The sequence below is a fragment of the Triticum dicoccoides genome, chromosome 4A (assembly GCF_002162155.2).
Source record: "Triticum dicoccoides isolate Atlit2015 ecotype Zavitan chromosome 4A, WEW_v2.0, whole genome shotgun sequence".
Classification (NCBI taxonomy): domain Eukaryota; kingdom Viridiplantae; phylum Streptophyta; class Magnoliopsida; order Poales; family Poaceae; genus Triticum; species Triticum dicoccoides.
The window spans coordinates 323,685,615-323,695,189 of NC_041386.1; positions in this window are offsets into that span (position 1 = coordinate 323,685,615).

The window sequence follows — 9,575 nt, forward strand, 5'->3', positions numbered from 1 at the left end:
GCGGGGTGGGGCGCGGCTAAGGAGGCGCGGGGTGGTGTGGGGCTTGGGGTTTGATTTGATGGGTTTAGAGGGGGGTGTGGGGGTATTTATATAGGTGAGGGGGGGGATTTACTTGGGGTAGGGGACAAGAAATAGACTAGGAATAGGAAAACAAAACAAAGAAAAGAGGCAAGGGGCGCCGGCCTAGAGTCCAAGCCGGACTCGGCCTGGGCGGCGGCGGTGGCTGCCTGCGCCTGGCGCTGGCGCGCAGGGAGGCTGGGGCGGCGGCTGGCCTGGGCCTTGGCCCGGCTGGCCTGGCTCCTTCTTTTTTTTAAACGGTTCCGCGCAGAAAAACAAAAAGAAAACTAACTAAACGAACTCCAAAATTACTAAAGTAAATTTTCCCCGACTCCTAAAAATGAGCTGAACAAAATGAACTTTACTCCGGACCTAAAATGCAATTTTTGAAAACGCGCATTTTTTCCTATCCGGATAAAATGCAAATAAAACTCCGGCAAAACAAAATTTGATCTATTTATTAAATCTTCATTTTTCCTCAATTTTGGGAAAGTCATATTATTCCCTCTCTTATATTTTGATATTGGAAAAATAATTGAAGATAAAATAAATAAATCAAATGATCCTCTTTTCAAATTCGAGAAAACTCTCAAATATGAAAATAACGAAATCTCCAACTCTCTCCGAAGGTCCTTGAGTTGCGTGAAATTTCTAGGATCGACCAAAATGCAAGAAAAATAAGATATGCATGATGATCTAATGTGTAACATTCCAAATTGAAAATTTGGGATGTTACAAGAAGAACCCAAAAGCGACAAAGGTCCCCGATCGACGCCCAACTGGGCTCCACTACTGATCAACTAGAACGGAACAACCCAAAGGACAAGATCTTCATCGAGCTCCTCCTGAGCTTGGTTGTGTCATCTGCACGGACTCATCGGCATCTGCAAGCTGGTTTTGGAAGTATCTGTGAGCCACGGGGACTCACCAATCTTGCACCCTCGCGATCAAGACTATTTAAGCTTATGGGTAAGGTAAAAGTATGAGGTGGAGCTGCAGCAAGCGACTAGCATATATGGTGGCTAACCTATTCGCAAAAGAGAGTGAGAAGAGAAGGCAAAGCACGATCGATAAAAGTATGATCAAGAAGTGATCCTAAAACGACCTACGTCAAGCATAACTCCAACAACCGTGTTCACTTCCCGGACTCCGCCGGAAAGAGACCATCATGGTTACACACGCGATTGATGCATTTTTAATTAAGGTCAACTTCAGGTTTTCTACAACCGGACGTTAACAAATTCCCATCTGCCCATAACCGCGGGCACGGCTTTCGAAAGTTCAAATCCCTGCAGGGGTGTCCCAACTTAGCCCATGACAAGCTCTCACGGTCAACGAAGGAATAGACCTCCTCCCGAGACGTTCCGATCAAACTCGGTATCCCGGTACAATAAGACATTTCGACAGGGTAAAACTAAACCAGCAACACCGCCCGAATGTGCCGACAAATCCCGATAGGAGCTGCACATATCTCTTTCTCAGGGCACACTCAGATTGTCCTAGGTACGGGTAGGCCAGCCCAGAGTTGCCCCTGGTGGCCACCGGCAGCTGACAGGTTGGACCAACACTCGGAGGAGCACTGGCCCGGGGGGTAAAATAATGATGACCCTCAGGAGCGCGACTCCCAAGGGAAAAGAAAAGGCTAGGTGGCAAATGGTAAAACCAATGTTGGGCATTGCTGGAAGAGCTTTACTTAAGGCGAACTGTCAAGGGGTTCCCATTATTACCCAACCGCGTAAGGAACGCAAAATCCGGGAACACAACACCGATATGACAGAAACTAGGGCGGCAAGAGTGGAAGAAAACACCAGGCATAAGGCCGAGCCTTCCACCCTTTACCAAGTATATAGATGCATTAATTAAATAAGATATATAGTGATATCCCAACAAGTAAACATGTTCCAACAAGGAACGGTATCTCCATGTTCCAACAAGGAACAAACTTCAATCTTCACCTGCAACTAACAACGCTATAAGAGGGGCTGAGCAAAGCGGTAACATAGCCAAACAACGGTTTGCTAGGACAAGGAGGGTTAGAGGCTTGGTTCAACAATATGGGAGGCATGATAAGCAAGTGGTAGGTATCGCAGCATAGGCATAGCAAAAGAGCGAGCAACTAGCAAACCAAAGATAGTAGTGGTTTCGAGGGTATGGTCATCTTACCTGAAATCCCGCAAGGAAGAAGAACGAGCCCATGAAGAAGACAAACGGACGTAGTCGAACGGGTCCTCACAAACGCGACGTTACCGGAACCAGCCCGAAGAAGAAAACACCGGAAAGAAGCACACAACATAGTAAACAACCAACACATGAATATGGTATGATATGCGGGATGCGGTATGCGATGCATATGCATGATTTGATAAGGAATGCATGAACCTGGCCTCAACTTGGAAATCCAAGTGTGCCACTGGAAAGGTGAGATGAAATCTCTTGAAAACGATATAAAGATCACCGGAATTGGAGTTACGGTTTGGAAATGGCAAGCGATTCAAATATGACCACGTTCTGCGATTTACAGCAAGTAGCCATCTAAATGCAAAAAGATGAACATGCTACAACACCCAAACATGGCAACAAAATACATGGCAGGGATCCATTCAAGAAGCTTAACAAAAGTCTAGCACTGAGCTACGGCCAATTCATCCATGAACGGGTTCAAACAAGCATGGCAAAAATGCATATGACAAACAGATTTCAGACTTAGTGAAACTAACACTTGTCTGGAATTCCAGATCAGATAGCACTTTTCGGAGCAACAAAAGTACATGCTACAAGACCTGAAAGTGGCAAAGTAAAACATGGCATGGAACTACTCAAAGAGATTAACAAAAGTCCCTTAGTGACCTTGAGCCAAAAGGGATCAGAAAATACAATTGCAAGCATGTGAACATGGCAAAAACATAATCAGTTCACAAACTTAGTGAAAACTGGAGCATGCTGAAAACAGATATCAAGTAGGCATGTTTACGAGCTCGATGCACTCACTACAGAGCAAGTCATGGCAAACTAAGCATACACCCATCAAGAATACACAAAATACAAGCTAGACATGGCAAGAACAATAGCATAGCATGCACGGATAAACTACAACATCCTCGGCAAAATCGCTAACAAGTAGACAATCTGCCCAGATTCACGAAATAGCAAAAGTAGAGCTCGATTGACTCAAGCTAGGGTGCTCCATAATTGCAAACAAAGACATGGATGGATAGATAACTACAAGATTAACAAAACATCCTTACTGATCATCCTCAAAAGAGGCACGGATCACTAGGAAACAACATGAACATAAGGCGATATGAGATAAACAGCTCAAAGAATTAGTGGAAATGCTAAGTCCCTGAAATCAGCATTACCAAGTGCCTCACTTTGCAAGCTTGTGCTAGTCACCACACACATCACAAAAGTACATGGGTTGCACCTCTTGAAAGATGGCAAAACCCTTAACAAAACACATGTAGAGCTCAGGGGTATATCATGCACACAATAATCATGGCAAAAATGACAAATATCTAAATGGAGTAGCAGATCTGACAATTATCTCAAGTAGCACTCTTCTAACAGCATTTATGGCATCAAGATGAACTCAAATGAAAATGATGCAATGGAATGAAATGATGGGCTCTCTAAGGCAAACATTTTGATATGCTATATGCCCAAAACGGATCTACGGATGCAAAGTTACAATGCGATGAACATGGGCACATGAAACATGGAAATCTCGGGGACTTAGTGAAATTTTACCTCGCGGGAAAAGTCAACGCGGCGCGGAGAACGAGGATGGCGGCGGATATGGCCGGAACAGGGGCTATCGGAGCTCGTGATCGCGGAGCAGAGGTGGATCCGGCTGGCGAGGGTCGAGGAGGAGCACGGCCGGAGTGGGTGACAGCACCGGCGTCCTCCCCGGCGAGGTCGGCGGCGGAAGACGGCAGCGACGAGATCGGCGCGTCGGCGGCGACGAGGTGCGCCAATGGCGGAGCGGCGGAGTGACCGGCCGGCATGGACGGCGCGCGGCAGCCCTCGGGCGGTGCGACGGGAAGAGCAGGCGGGCGGCGCGCGGAGGCTCGGGCGCTCGGGCCCGGACGCTGCTCGGGCGGGCCGGATCTGGGCCCTAGGCCTCGCGCGGGAGGAGAGAGAGAACGATGATGTGGCACCGCGGGAGTGGTGGAGGGCGACGACGGGCGTTGAGGTGTCAACCGACGATTGGCCGGGGTGAGGAGGCGACCGAGCGGACATGTCCGGGCACGGTGGGATGTTTGTCCGGTGACGCGAGGTAGGGGAAGGCTAGGGTTAGACCGCAAATTTCGGAGGGGATCACTTATTTATAGGTAGAGGGAGCTAGGAGAGTCCAAATGAGGTGCGGTTTTTGGCCACGCGATTGTGATCAAACGACCGAGGGGATGGAAGGGGTTTAGGTGGGTTTTGGGCCAAATTGGAAGGGTGTTGGGCTGCAACACACACGAGGCCTTTTCGGTCCCTCGGTTAACCGTTGGAGCATCAAACGAAGTCCAAATGGTACGAAACTTGACAGACGGTCTACCGGTAGTAAACCAAGGCCGCATGACAAGTCTCGGTCCAATCCGGAAATGTTTAATCCACACACATGAAAGAAAGGTAGAAATGACCACCGGAGGAGAACGGAGCGCCGGAATGCAAAACGGACAACGGGGAAAATGCTCGGATGCATGAGATGAACACATATGCAAATGAAATGCACATGATGACATGATATGAAATGCATGACATGCAAGCAATGACAAGGCAACAACAGCGAATAACTGGACGACACCTGGCACATCGGTCTCGGGGCGTTACAACACTCCACCACTACGAGAGGATCTCGTCCCAAGATCTAGAATGGCACCGGAGGGAAAACGGAAGGGAAAGAGAAGAGGTAAAACTAAGTTGCTCCTTTTGACAAACGAGTGAAACCAAAGAACCTTGCGAGGTTGAGCAAAAGACAGAAAGAAAGCAACGGAGAAGAACAAAGTTGAAGGCATTCCGGTAGGGAAGAGGAACAAGGAAGAACAAATTCGTATGGCACTCCTATTAAAAGAGATGAAGACTTGATAAGGCAAAAAGAACTTGAGCAAAAGGGCACAACACTCCGGTTAAATGGACAATCATGAAAAGAACACAATCTTTGATGAAACAGATGATGGTTAAAGAGAGCAACATCACAATGCCTCCGGAACAAAAGAATAGAATATAGATAATTGAAAAAGGAGAAATGAGGAGAAAATGCCAACTTCTCGCAAAAGAGCTTGAGAAGGCATCCTTAGGAGAAGGGTCGAACGGAGTTGTTGGAAAACCAACAACGAAAAGAACAAGGTTGTAGTGGGCTTATGGAGAACATCTCAAAACTATGAGGTGAAATTGTGCCACTAACGGAAACGATATAATAGATTGATAACAACAAGGAGATGAGAAGCTTATTTCACCGGGAGGATAGATGGATAACTTGGGTCATTTCTAAACACCATAGATAGCAACAATCCTTAGGGAAGGCTTTAGGTGAAATATAACCCAAGATAATTCCAATGACGAGATTGATGGATTTAAAATACCTCATTCTTAATAACATGTGAATCATGAAACATGAACTCCAAATTATCAAGAATGACATAATACCACCTCCAATGATACGGAAGAAAGATTGAACTCCGGATTGCAAGATGAGAATGCTTGAGCTCCTTAGAAAAGAATCTCGATGAACACTTTGAGAAGGAGTATAAAACCTTGATGAACCATCATGTAGAACCTTGATAAAGTACTCTGGTAAACAAAAGGATGACGAAAGAAAGGGAAGTTGAAAACACAAGGTGAAACCTTGTAATGATTTATATGGATCTCCGTTATAATTAGAGCTTGGAACTCCGGGAGAGGAAGATGAGCACTTGAAACCAAGAATAAGTATGATGAGCCACTCCGGAAAACATGAATTGGATAAACTCGATGAAACAAGAATAAGAATTACATTATGCGTATCCTTCACCAATTTAAAATTGATGATAAGCAATGGAATTGGCATACTACTTATTCTTGTAGAAAGGATTAAGATAGATATAGCATCAATTTTGAAAGGTCTTCCATGAACCACTAGTCGGGTTGAAACAACGAATAAATTGATATGATGAACGAAGGAAGACAAAATCTTGGAAGAACCACTGTAAGAATTGAAAATGAACGAAGAGAAGATAAAGAAACACCGGGAAAAATTAGCAAATGAATGAAGATGCTTGAGATAATTTAGATGCATGAGAATGAAGAGATCGAGAACTGATTAGAGGATATTTGATTGATGCACCGTCAAGATAGGAGAATGATAACTGACAGCTGAGAATGAATAAATCTTAGATGATGGGCTCTAGATGAACAAACTGAAAAGGCTCATGAATTGCTCCGGATAGGTGAAAAGAATTCTCACAACCGAAAATAATTATGAGAGAATGGTATAAAGCTAGCACCATGAATCCTGAAGAGGCAAGAACAAGATTGAGAGAAAATCTTCTTCGGTCTTCAAATCCGAGAATGACGACGAGGAACACCACCAAGAATTGTTGAGATACTCTGGGAGAATGAAAAGCGAAGAGGTAAAGACAACTATGAAGAAATCAAAAACAATCTTGGAGAAGGCATTTGACTGATGATAATTCATTCTTACGTCAAACTTCGAAATAAATTTTAGAATGGCTCCAATAAAATAAGAAGAGTCAGGTAAGATCCTGGGAAAAGACCTGTGGGTTAGGGCCCACTCGAAAGAAAACACCGTTGAAAAGATTACTTGAAAAGGAGAAAGCACCAGTTGAATTAGATGACTTGAATTAGATGACTTGCCCAATGATCGGCAGGCCATCGAAAATAAATGGATCTTCAAGAAGAAGACAGACGCTGATGGCAATGTGATACGTCCATTTTGCATCATGCTTTTATATCGATATTTATTGCATTATGGGCTGTTATTACACATTATGTCACAATATTTATGCCTATTCTCTTTTATTTTACTAGGTTTACATAAAGAGGGAGAATGCCGGCAGCTGGGATTCTAGGCTGGAAAAGGAGCAAATATTAGAGGCCTATTCTGCACAGCTCCAAAAGTCCTGAAACTTCACGGAAGACATTTTTAGAATATATAAAAAATACTGAGCGCACGAAGTTCACCAGGGGGCCACACCCTGCCAACGAGGGTGGGGGGCGTGCCCTACCCCCCTGGGCGCGCCCCCTACCTTGTGGGCCCCCTGGTGGCCCTCCGATGTCCATCTTCTGCTATATGAAGTCTTTCGATGAGGAAAAAAATCATAAGCCATCTCCTCGGACGAAACTCCGCCGCCACGAGGCCGAACCTTAGCGGAACCTATCTAGGGCTCCGGCAGAGCTCTTCTGCCGGGGAAACTTCCCTCCGGGAGGGAGAAATCATCGCCATCGTCATCACCAACGCTCCTCTCATCGGGAGAAGGCAATCTCCATCAACATCTTCATCAACACCATCTCCTCTCAAAACCCTAGTTCATCTCTTGTATCCAATTCTTGTCTCCAAGTCTGGGATTGGTGCTAGTAGGTTGCTAGTAGTGTTAATTACTCCTTGTAGTTGATGCTAGTTGGTTTATTTGGTGGAAGATCATATGTTCAGATCCTATATGCATATTAATACCCCTCTGATTATGAACATGAATATGCTTTGTGAGTAGTTACGTTTGTTCCCGAGGACATGGGAGAAGTCTTGCTATTAGTAGTCATTTGAATTTGGTATTCGTTCGATATTTTGATGAGATGTATGTTGTCTCTCCTCTAGTGGTGTTATGTGAACGTCGACTACATAACACTTCACCATGATTTGGGCCTAGAGGAAGGCATTGGGAAGTAATAAGTAGATGATGGGTTGCTAGAGTGACAGAAGCTTAAACCCTAGTTTATGCGTTGCTTCGTAAGGGGCTGATTTGGATCCATATGTTTCATGCTATGGTTAGGTTTACCTTAATACTTTTGTTGTAGTTGCCGATGCTTGCAATAGAGGTTAATTATAAGTGGGATGCTTGTCCAAGTAAGGACAGTACCCAAGCACCGGTCCACCCACATACCAAATTATCGAAGTACCGAATGCGAATCATACGAACGTGATGAAAACTAGCTTGACGATATTCCCATGTGTCCTCAGGAGCGCTTTTCTCTATATAAGAGTTTGTCCAGGCTTGTCCTTTGCTACAAAAAGGATTGAGCCACCTTGCTGCACTTTATTTACTTTTGTTACTTGTTGTTCGTTACAAATTATCCTATCACAAAACTATCTGTTACCACTTATTTCAGTACTTGCAGAGAATACCTTGCTGGAAACCGCTTATCATTTCCTTCTGCTCCTCGTTGGGTTCAACACTCTTACTTATCGAAAGGACTATGATAGATTCCCTATACTTGTGGGTAATCAAGACTCTTTTCTGGCGCCGTTGCCGGGGAGTGAAGCGCCTTTGGTAGGTGGAATTTGGTAAGGAAAAATATATATAGTGTGCTGAAATTTACTGTCACTTGTTACTATGGAAAGTAATCCTCTGAGGGGCTTGTTCGGGGTATCTTCACCCCGACCAGTAGAGCAAAGAGTTGCTCCTCAACCTACTGAACCTACTGAAAATGAAAATGTCTGCTTTGAAATTCCTTCGGGTATGATAGAAAAACTGCTAGCTAATCCTTTTGTAGGAGATGGAACAAAACATCCTGATGAGCATCTAATATATGTGGATGAAGTTTGTGGATTATTTAAGCTTGCAGGTGTAGCCAGAGATGTTGTTAAGAAGAAGGTCTTCCCTTTATCTTTGAAGGGAGATGCATCAACATGGTATAGGCTATGTGATGATACGGGGTCATGGAACTACAAACGATTGAAATTGGAATTTCATCAGAAGTTTTATCCTATGCATCTTGTTCATCGTGATCGAATATATATATATATATATATATATATATATATATATATATATATATATATATATATATATATATATATATAATTTTTGGCCTCACGACGGAGAAAGCATCGCTCAAGCTTGGGGGAGGCTTAAATCAATGTTATATTCATGCCCCAATCATGAGCTCTCAAGAGAAATGATTATTTAAATTTTTTATGCTCGGCTTTCTGATAGCAATCACACCATGCTTGATACTTCTTGTGCTGGCTCTTTTATGATGAAGACTATTGAATTCAAATGGGATTTATTGGAAAGAATTAAACGCAACTCTAAAGATTGGGACCTCGAAAAAGGTAAGGAGTCAGGTATGACACCTAGGTTTGATTGTGTTAAATCTTTTATGGATACCGATGTTTTCCGTAAATTTAGCACTAAATATGGACTTGACTCTGAGATAGTAGCTTCTTTCTGTGAATCTTTTGCTACTTATGTTGATTTCCCCAAGGAGAAGTGGTTTAAATATCATCCTCCCATAGAAGTAAAAGTACCTGCACCTATTAAAGTTGAAGAAAAGACTATCACTTATAATGATCCTATTGTTCCTACTTCTTATGT